This window comes from Scyliorhinus torazame, chromosome 4 (genome assembly GCF_047496885.1).
Source record: "Scyliorhinus torazame isolate Kashiwa2021f chromosome 4, sScyTor2.1, whole genome shotgun sequence".
In the NCBI taxonomy this organism is placed as follows: Eukaryota; Metazoa; Chordata; class Chondrichthyes; order Carcharhiniformes; family Scyliorhinidae; genus Scyliorhinus; species Scyliorhinus torazame.
In genome coordinates, this window is record NC_092710.1 from 306548528 (window position 1) to 306560024 (window position 11497).

The 11497-nt window shown below is 46.6% G+C and overlaps 1 long non-coding RNA gene across 1 annotated transcript; it reads right to left on the reverse strand.

Annotated features, from left to right (window-relative positions):
• Nucleotides 1–629: 629 nt before the first annotated feature.
• Nucleotides 630–11148, reverse strand: LOC140411752 (uncharacterized). The gene is made up of 2 exons (XR_011940992.1): nucleotides 11005–11148; nucleotides 630–1040 (listed from the first exon to the last, which is right to left on the reverse strand). It is a non-coding gene; the product is annotated as an uncharacterized lncRNA (long non-coding RNA).
• Nucleotides 11149–11497: the final 349 nt, after the last annotated feature.

Below are 11497 nucleotides of genomic sequence, written 5' to 3' on the forward strand. Positions count from 1 at the left end.
AAAAGGGATGGGTGCCCTGATGGCTGGGCGCGTCTTAGGTGGCCGTTGGCCTTGCTTTGTTTGTGTTTTTCTGGCGCCGGGATGTTTGTAACAGTATCAACTACATGAGTGTTAGTCCTTTGTTCCTTGGAGATGGGCCATCAATCGACCCAGAGTTTTGATTCCATCTGGTAACTGTTTCCCAAATATACATTCAGGCACTGTCGCCTGCTTGTTGTCTAGCATTGTCCACATTTCTCTACATTCTTTGTGAGCGTCCATTTTGTATTCTCAGATGGCTGCACATGGCGTAGCGTGAAGGATCATATTACTGCATCTTTTTTGTTCTCTGCCTAAGTCGAGCACCCACAATCAAGGACAGGCTCTACTTTACTCTGTCATATGGATTGGAACTTTACCTAAATTGTTTTATATACACACATTATTATAAAATTCTACGAGGCGCTATGACATTCAGGCATGCATTACAATTAAACACGGGAACCTCTAACTATTCTTATCTAAACTATCCTTAGTCACTTGAAAGAATTTACAACAGTATAAACTATACAGTAGCAGCAATACAGGTCACTGTAGCTTGGCAGTCAAGTACAGAGTTTTACATCTTTTTAATAGAACAAACAAACAAATAAAAGTTGATGCACTTTAATTCACTTAAAGAGAGTGGGGGGTTTGCTGAGGTCCGAAAATAGGGGGTCTGAATGTATATACTGGAGTGCAGGAGGCTTTCCTTCGCCATTTCCTAAGTCTCAGTGTCTGGATGACTACAGATTATTGCAATGACTATCAGTGCTTCTACGATGTAGGACAGGGAATACCATGTGATAAATTTGTCACACCGGGTTGATGTATCAGTGTCTGTCTCTGGTGTATGGCAGGGATGGGAAACATTCATGGCCTGTGAGGTAGGGGTCAGGGGGGGTCGTTTCCGCGCGCAACTGTAGGGATCCCGCGGAGATCCAAATGTAGACCATGATGTCTGTCTTCATGTTCTCTTCTTCCTTCCGTGGTCTTCCTGTGGCTTCTGTGGTTCTGGATATCTGTGGACACAAGCATAATATCTGTTATTATCTTGCTTAAGATCTCGTATGTCTGTCTGTCTGTCCTTTTATTACCAATTGCCCATTATAATTGGTCACCATCTGTGACTCTCTCATTTTTTTTTTAAACCAAATATTTTGGGACAAGACATCCGAGAAGAACATACTGTCACAGCGCGAGCAGTCTTGCAGCCTGTGCGATCGATGTGGTGAGTGCACCATCCCAGTGTTTGAGGATGTAAATAGCGTATGGAGAGCAACTTAAGGGTCGCTGGAAAACAAAGAAAAGAGTTTTGAACCAGAAGTTCCGAATGGGGTGCGTATGGGCCACGGCGGGTAAGAATGGGTGGAATCCCCAGGTAGGACGGTGACCAGTGCCGTATGTGCACTACCTGAGCGTAGCTGACCAGATGGGGGTCCTCAGGTAGGGCGGGGACCAGTGCCGTTACTCCACTGCCTGATCGACCGGCCAAGAACGGAAAGAATTTGTGTTCGCCGTGGATGTTGTCTCTTGTGATTACCTTTGAATCAGAAGAGTAGCTATGATCGGTTGTCTGCCGACAAACTAGTTCCTTTAACTGCCAGTGGGCAGTAAAAGAGTGGTGGTGTGGGACCATGAAAACTTTAAGTGAACAAACAATATTCAACATGTACAGTAACAAACATTTAAAGCAACAAACTAACAGAACAAAAATCATGCAGGTTCCATCAGAAAGTAGGATACCGTAAATCACATTTGGACTGGGGTGTAACTAGCATATGGAGTCAGTGTAGCGTGACCGAAGAAGAGAGGGAGGAGGAGAGAAACAAAAATGAAGTGGCATTGCTGAGGTGTCCCTGCCATGAGAAGTGGTGGGTAAGCGCTCACAGTTTGCATGGGGCAGCTGTGACCTTGTAGCTGCTGTGGGTGGTGTTCTCTTTCATACCTGGGGCCTAGTCTAGCTGGTGGGGGTCTCCTGCAATCTCGGGTGAAGTGTCCTGGCTGCCCACAGTTGTAACATGACCCCTGGGGCACGTAAGGTGGAGCAGACTCCCTGGTGCATTGCTCCCTTGGGTATGGTTCCCTGGGTGGGGGGTCGGGGCTGTTGGTGTCGTTGCTGGTTCGGGGGGCATTTGTGGGCTGATTCTGTTGCTTTCTCGGGGGCGCTTTGCACTCTCGGGCGTAATGTCAAACTGTCCACAATTGTAACATCCTTGGGATTTCGGCTGCGGTGGGCTGTTCCTGCCCTCATTTACCTATGCGGGGTTCTGGTGCGTCCTAACTGGATGCATGTTCGCATCTGCCTGCTCTTCCTCTGCTTTACCGTAAGCTGATTTTCCCTGAATGGACTGTTCCCAAGCTCGGGACAATCTCTTCAGTACCCATTTCTCATTGTGGGCCTTGTCTGATGGGTCGTAATTAGTGCAAGCTCTCTGCCTGCTTCTGTCGCATCAGAGACTAGGATTCGAGTCCATTTGGCCATATTCTCTGGTGTCAAATGGGCACGGGCTAACTCTCCAAATACCGCTGTGAAATGAATCCACAGGCATCCAGCAAATGCTGTGGGGTGCTCTGTCTTTTTCTGCCTACATTTGTTTAGGCCTTCTACGGGGTCTCCTTTGTTGTAGCCGATCGCATGTAGGATCGCTGCATGCATTTCTTGGAGGGTGCCTCCTCCTACATTTTGTGGGTTGGGAAGGGCTGCCACGACTGAGGGGTCGAGGCTCCGAACTGTGAACTTCACTTGCTCCTTCTCATCCAGGCCGTACATGGTCGCCTGTTGTTTTACTCTTGCAAAATAATGGTGTGGGTCCGATGTGGGTAGGAACGGTATTATTTTATCGCACGCGGCCCTTAATTGAGTGACGGTTAATGGGGTGGTGTACAGAAAATCGGGGTCTCTGTTTGTTGTGGCCCTGCGCTGTGTGGTAACAGGGTTCATAGGGTTGTGTTCTGCCTGTGCGGTCGGGGGTGGGGGTGCTTTTCTTTTCTGTGGTTTGTCCTGAGGACATGTTCCATGTACATATCTATGGGCAGTCTGATTTAATTCCTGCCAATCGGGGCCATTTTCTTGGTCTAATTGGGGTCCAAACGTGTCCTGGAATCCATTTTGTACAGAAAGCAGAGATTGCAGGTCTGCAATTTGCTTTCGGCATTTGGCGTGATCTACCGAGCTCTGCCTTTGTTCCGTCGTGGAACTGTGGAGTGCTCGTAGGGCTGCTTTTAAATCACTACATTGTTTCTGTAACTGCTCGACTTGGTGTTCTGTTTCTTCTCTTAACAACGTGTCTTGGTAGGCCTTATCATATTGCGACTGAAAGCTGCTTAAATGGGCGAGACAAGATTTGAGATGCCCGTTTGACATCCGCCATCTCCTTGTCCTTCGCCGCTAACTGCTCTCTCAGTTCCCTGTTAACTTTCTCGTACTCGCGCACGTCTCCCTCACTATTCTTATATCTCTCTTCAATCTCTCTGCGGAGCGTCCTCACTACCTCCTCTGTGCCTCGCAATTGTGCCAAGTAGGACATGATTGCCATCGGCTTACGAGCTTTCCCTAAGCTCTTCTTATGGATCTCTGTCAGGTTCTCCCACCAAGTGTGCCCTATACTTCCGGGACCTGTTTCATCGTTCGCACAAAATTCACTCCTAAGGGGCCATTCTTTCCCTTTGAGATATTTTCTAATTTCCTCTTCCCATACGAGACACTGTCCTACACTACTGGTCGCTGCGACCTCAAATTCCTGGGGGTTCATAAGACGTTCCTTTGCCTTCATTGCCATTTCTATCGCTATCCCTGGGGTTTCTATCGAATTTGGAACAGGGGGGAATAAAGTGGTGATGAAAACACGGGTACGGCTTACGCTATTTTCCGGCCGACAAAACTCTCGACAGTTTACCTTTTCCACTTGAGTATTTCTCATGTCCCCAGTTTCTATCCCTCACCGGCTGAAACTGATGTCGGAAACCAATCTTTGATTTATGAACTAATTCATAATCATCTGCCATTTGTGCTGCTAATCTCGCAGTTTTAACCCTCTGTTCTTCCACATGAGTTCTCACTACATCAGGAATTGAATTTTTAAACTCCTCCAAAAGTATAATTTCTCTGAGAGCTTCATACGTTTTGTCTATTTTCAAAGCCCTTATCCACCTCTCAAAATTACTCTGTTTGAGCCTTTCAAACTCCATGTATGTTTGACCAAATTCTTTCCTTAAATTTCTAAACCTTTGTCTGTAAGCTTCAGGCACTAGCTCATATGCACTTAAGATGGATTTCTTCACCTCCTCATATGTTCCAGATACCTCCTCCGGTAGTGATGCAAACATTTTACTAGCTCTACCTACCAACTTTGTTTGAATCAGTAACACCCACATGTCCTGTGGCCATTTCATTTGTTTAGCTACCTTCTCAAATGAAATGAAAAAGGCTTCCACTTCCTTCTCGTCAAACCTTGGCAATGCTTCGACATATTTAAATAGATTCCCAACAAGCCTTCGACTATGATGCTCTTTCTCACTATCCTCATCACTATCATCCAACTGTACATTTCCCTTTACGTCTGCCAATTTTAACTGATTGTCATGTTTCATTGGTTTAATTTGCAATTGAATTTTATGCCATTTCCAATGAGTCAAACTCTACCTCAGGCAACTCTAAATGCTTAACCACCGCCATAATTACCTCATCTTTTCGCATTTTGTCAGGTAATGTTAATTGCAAGGTTTTTGCCAGACCCAACAGTCTGCTTTTAGTCTCTGTCCGTAAGGTACTGCGTGTGACAGTCTCCACCCCCAAAAACTTCTGAGCCTCTGAAAGAGCCATTGTCCACAACACAAACTTAAACTAAAATACCACACCGGAAAAGCAACAATCCTTCACTGTCTTTAAGTTCACAAAAGCCAATCCAATAGATAGACTTTTATCCCGGACGAGCCCCCAATTGTTATGGGAGAGGTGTTTTCAGAACCCCAAAATGTATCATGGAGTTCAACCAACCTCTCCCTTTAATGCTATTGTTGCTTTTCCGAGCACACGGCTTGTTCTCCAGGTGTGATATTGCAATTATGGACACGTGGGTTTTTAAACACATAACAATGTTTATTCAATGAACTCAACTTAATCTTTCAACTAAACATTGGATCTCTTAACACCCCTTACTTCAAAGATAACCCCAAAAATAATACAACACTAAATAATCCCTCAAAATGTTCCTTCAAACTTCCAACAGACTTCACCTTTAACAACAGACATGAGGTTACTCAATATACTTATAGTCTTTGGATTTTCAGACATCAGCAGCCTCGTGATGTGTTTTCTTCTTGCAGCTTTTTGCAAGACACACAAACACTCCCAGCTTTCTCTTCAAAGCTGGCTTTCTCCTTTTCAGCAGCTCTTAACAAACCAGCCAGGCACTTTTCAGCTACTCTCCTCAAACTGAAACTAAACTGCAAAATGGCTGAACTAAACCCAAGCTCCACCCTCACTCTGACATCACTGCATTTCTTAAAGGTATATTGCTTAAACATCCATTTCTTAACGGTACCTTCACATGACAGACTCAAAACTTTCGCTCTTTTCTCTCCTTACAGATGCTGCCACAGCTGCTGCGATTTTCCAGCAAATTTCTCTTTGGTTTCAAACTCCAGCATCCCCAGTAATTTGCTTTTATGCTTGCCCTCTGGGCAGGGTGGAACCCTGGCACGGCTGGTGCCACCCTGGCACTCCTAGCCTGGTACCCTGGCAGTGCCAAGCTGGCATTTTTCATGCGGATGTGATTGGGCTATTTATAAATGGCGTCCCAATCTCTCGCTACATTGAGGATTTCTGGCAAGCAGAAAAACCGGGCTCAGTGCGGCCTCGGGGTACTCGGTCCCCGCTGAGGCCCCGTAAATAACCAGATGGACATTAGATAGTGGGGTGTGTCACGGCACTACGAGCACTGGGAAACACGCGGCTAAACGTGCTCACTATGGGACTCTGCTCCCATTTGGTTACATCCGGGCCCTGTTTCTCTCTCACATTTTCTGCTGAGAGGCCCGGCCTGTGATTGGAGGAGCAGTTCTTTCCGGAATCTTCCATTCCTGTTTGACCAGCATTTTGAAAACTGATTCCATTGGTCAGTGGGCCGTATCCGGCCTGTGGACCATACGCTGGACAAGCCTGCTCTGGTACGATGTATGCACACTTCATTGTAGCATCAAAAAAAAATCCAAATGGATTAATCATTGACATGTTTCTAGCATCTGCAGCAAAGGAGGTCTGTGCCACAGTGGGTACCCTGTCTCTGCGATAGAAACTCTGGGATCAAGTCCCACTTCAGGACTTGTTAGCCAAGGAAGCTCCTCTCCTAATACAATCGAACAACCGGAGTATCCCAGAATTGTTAAAGTGCAGAGGAAAAAGCTATTCAACCCATCAGCACCCACTCTCTGAATGAGCGTTTCACCCAGTGCCATTCTCCTGCCTTCTCCCCATCTCCCTGCACATTGCTTCTTTTCAAAGAATCCTCCAATTCCCTCTTGAATGGCTAGACTGAACCTGTGCCCATCACACTTCCAGGCTGTGCCTTCCAGACCTGAAACTCTCAGGTGAAATTTTATTTACTCAGATCGGTTTTGCTTCTTTTCCCAATTACTTTAAATCTGTGACCTTCCGTTCTCAATCCTTTTACGAGTGGGAACAGTCTCCCCAAGTTTACTCTGTCCGGCCCCTTCATGTCCTGTACACAAGAAACAGAACAAATCCAACCCAGTCTACTCTCCATCATCAGCAAAGTGATGGAAGGGGTCATCAACAGTGTTTTGTTATGCTCTTGACGTAGCATAAGCTGCTTCCTTGATGTGCACTCTGACAAAGGAAGGTTCAGACTTGGAGATAGCTTTGACACGTTTATTAAACTATCAACAATTCTCCTACTTGGATTCAACGCTACTGTTAATCCTGCTATAGCTACTCAGACTGACAAACCAGTCTGCTACAATACACGTGGTGGGTGTGATGTTCAATCAACCCTGTGTCTGTACTCACTGAGAGTCTCCACTGGAAAGAGACTGAGCATGTGTGATGTGTCCTTTTATATGGGTTGGTGTAATGCCCTCCTGTGGTAGGGTTACCTCTATGTGTATTGTGAATGCCCATTGGTCGTGTCCTATCTTACTGACCTATTGGTTGAATGTCTGTGTGTCATGTCTCTGGTGCTCCCTCTAGTGTCTAGCTAGGTGTAGTGTATGTACAGTAACACTTTGTGTCCTTACAGTGATGTATATCACCGCAAACAGTGCTATCAAACGGCACTTAGTAATAACCTGCTCCCGGACACTCAGTTTGGGTTCCGCCAGGGTCACTTAGCTCCTGACCTCATTACAGCCTTGGTTCAAACGTGGACAAAAGAGCTGAACTCCAGAGGTGAGGTGAGAGTGACTGCCCTTGACTTTTGACCGAGGAAGGCATCAAGGAGCTCTAGCTAAACTGGAGTCAATGGGAATCAGGGGGAAACTCTCTGCTGGTTGGAGTCATACCCGGCACAAAGGAAGATGGTTGTGATGGTTGGCAGTCAATCATCTCAACTCCAGGACATCACTGCAGGAGTTCCTCAGGGTAGTGTCCTAGGCCCAACCATCTTGAGCTGCTTCATCAATGACCTTTCTTCCATCATAAGATCAGATATGGGGATATTCACAATGATCAGCACCATTCGCGACTCCTCAGATAATGAAGCAGTCAATGAAATGAAATGAAAATGAAAAAATGAAATGAAATAAAAATCGCTTATTGTCACAAGTAGGCTTCAATTGAAGTTACTGTGAAAAGCCCCTAGTCGCCACATTCCGGCGCCTGTTCGGGGAGGCCGGTACGGGAATGTCCAAATGCAGCAAGACCTGGACAATATCCAGGCTTGGGCTGACAAGTGGCAAGTTATATTTGTGCCACACAAGTGGCAGGCAATGACCATCTCCTTCAAGAGAGGATCTAACCATCACCCCTTGACATTCAATGGCATTACCACCGTTGAATTCCTCACAATCAACATCCTGGGGGTTACCATTGACCTGAAACTGAACTGGACTGGCCATAAAAATAGTATAGCTACAAAAGTAGGTCAGAGGCTAGGAATCCTATGGCGATTAACTCACCTCCTGACTCTCCAAAGTCTGTCCACCATCTACAAGGCACAAGTCAGGAGTGTAATGGAATACTCTCCACCTGCCTGGATGACTGCAGCTCCAACAACACACAAGAATCTTGACACCATCCAGATCAAAGCAGCCGCCTAATTGCTACCCTTCCACAAATATTCAAACCCTCCACCAACAACGAACAGTGGCAGTCGTGTGCACCATCTACAAGATGCATTGCAGTAACTTACCAAGGTTCCTTAGACAGAACCTTACAAACCCAGGACCACTATCGTCTAGAAGGACAAGAGCAGCAGATACCTGGGAACCCCACCACCTGGAGGTTCCCCTCTAAGTCGCTCACCACCCAGACTTGGAAATATATCGCCGTTCCTTCAATGTCGCTGGAGCAACATCCTGGAACTCCCTAACAGCACAGTGGGTGTACCTACACCTCAGGGACTGCAGCGGTTCAAGAAGGCAGCTCACCACCACCTTCTGAAGGGCAACTAGAGACGGGCAATAAATGCTGGCCTAACCAGCGACGCCCACATCCCATAAATAAATAAAAACAACTGGAGATTGGGAAATGTGACACCTGCTGCAAGAACAGGGTGTAAGGGCATATCTAGGAAGTCTAGGTGAGTGAATTTTACATCAATAAGGTTTTAGAAACAATAACAGGAGGAAACATTAACATACACTTGGAGAGGATTGAGGTGATTAAGCAGATTTGTAAAAGACGGATTGTGATTAATAAATTGAAATGTTTGCTGAAGTAACAAATAAGGTTGCCAACGGAAATGCAATGGATGTCACCTTGACAAAGTATCATATCAGATAGCTGGTTAACACAATCGAGGCTCACGGAATCAGAGGGCCAGGGTCAAGTTGGATAGGAATTGACTGAAAAACAGAAACCACTGTAAATGGTTGTATTTTTAGACGGGAGTGTGGATGTTGGTGTTCCCCAAGCATCAGAATTGGGACCGCTGCTCTTTTTGACAAGTGAATAGTATGGGAGTATAGAATAAAATGTCAACATTTGTGGCAAACGGTGAGGATGATATCAATCGACTGCCAACCAGACCTATCCTAAATAGGCTAGCTGGATGGGCAGACCACTGGCAAAACTGTGAGGCGATGGATTTTGAAAGAAAAGGTGGGGAGAGGCAATGGAGACTAAATGGCACAGTTCAAAAGAGTGTGTGGGGACAGAGGAAGCTGGGGGCTCACATGCTTAGATCTTTGAAGTGTTAAGACCCCCCTGGACTAGGGCGCGGTCAATTTAAGCCCCACCTGACCAGAGTCACAACATAATTGAAGGAACCAATAATTCTTCGAAAAATACCTGACGTCTTTGGCCCTTGGGGGCCCAATAATTACAGCCACCAGGTTTGTAAATTTATTTATTTAAAATTTAGAGTACCCAATTCATTTCTTTCCAATTCAGGGGCAATTTAGCGTGGCCAATCCACCTACCCTGCACATCTTTGGGTTGTGGGGGCGAAACCCACGCAGACACGGGGAGAATGTGCAAACGCCACACGGACAGTGACCCAGTGCCGGGATCGAACCTGGGACCTCGGCGCCATGAGGCAGCAGTGCCACTCACTGCGCCACCGTGCTGCCCATCGCTGGCTGTTTCTTGCTTGCTTCCTTCCTGGTCAGGGTCACCTCACACACCGGGTAGTCTTTGCTTCGAGTCTTCACTTTGCTCCTTCTGCCTCTGGTGTCTCTGAGATGCCTACTTTTACCCCCCCCCCCCCCCCCCTCTTCCAGAAACTTCTCTGGCTTCCGGCCAATGAGGTTTCGGTGGGGGGTCCAGCAGCCAATGGCCCGGTTGATGACTGTTTGACAGGCCACCTGAGCCCGCCCCAGGTGCGCTATCTATGGTGGTGTGGACTGCACATGACCTGTTCCCATATAAGACAACAGTAGACATTTTGGGTGACGGAAAGTCTGGCTCGATCTGGGCTATGAACAGCAGACTTCCTGAGGTTTGACTGCAGTATAATTTTTAAATGACCACACCCCCTACAAGTGCCACAAAAACAGAAAATGGTAATTCTGGTTTTTGTTTCAGATTCCAGCATCTGCAGTAATTTTCTTTTATCCCCACAAGTACCGTTCCGTCTGGTCGCCATTTGTGGGGCCCACCACCGGGTGGCGCGCACCCATGGTCTCCGTGGCGGAGAGGGCTCACTCTAATCTGCAGCTTTTACAAAATCGTGATCCTGCCCACAATGGGAGGGATTCAGATCGCGACGCCTCGCGAGATTGCGATACATCCCACGAGGTGTGGTGAGTCGGGTAGATCCCGGAAGAGGGATCTCCTGCCATTTACGGGGTGTTCTGCCTTTGGGGTGCAATGTGGCCGGTTGATCGCGTCTTTTTACTCGACGACAATTGGTCCAGCATCAATTGCCATTTGCAGAAGAGTTCTAACGTTTACCACCCTTTGTGTGGAGAAGTGTTTCCTAATTTTGCCCAGTAAAGGTCTGTCTCTGATATTTAGACAATGTTCCTCTAACCCTAGACTCTCCGACCAAGGGACACAGTTTCTCTAACTCTGATTGTTCCCCTTATTATCTTGAAAACTTCAATCGTGTCATCATTTAACCGTCTAAATTCTAAGGAATACACCCCCCCCCCCCCCCCCCCCCCAACGCTACAGTATAAATCTGACCCCATTTCCAGTTCTCTCCAGCTTTGACAAAGAGTCATCCAGACTGGAAACGTTAGCTCCCTTCTGCCTCCACAGACGCTGTCAGACCTGCTGTGATTGTCCAGCATTATTACTGCCTTTGTCTCAGATTCCAGCATCCAGTAATTTGCTTTTACCCTAGCTTGGGTAAGTTTGCGTACCTTAAGTTCCTTACTTTTGTTAGCGTCTTGGTTCCGTTCTGTTTCTGACACGTCATGTGTGACTTCTACCGTGACGACTGACTCAAATATTTGTTTAATGTCTGCCATTTCCTCAGACAGTCAGACGTTTGACCTCTCTGGGATTTAGGGAGCTGGAGGAGCCATGTGGTCGACTCCTGCTCATATTTGTTACGTTCTCTGTTTGGAATTCAATCCTTGCAGCCCGGATTTACCTTCTATTAAATGTGTGCTGCACTCGCTCGCAGCCCGAGACAACTTCCTGCAGAACTGCTGACAGGAGTCCAGGTGGGATTGAACCAGGGCTTTGTACAGCTGATGCATGATTTCTACCCTCTTTGTATTCTCGTCCTCTGATATAAATGCCAGTATTCTATTATCCCTTTTGATTATTTTTCTTTATCTATTCATGGCACTTTCCTGATCTGTGTACCTGGACCCCAGGCCTCTTTGAACCATCACTGTTTCTAGCTTT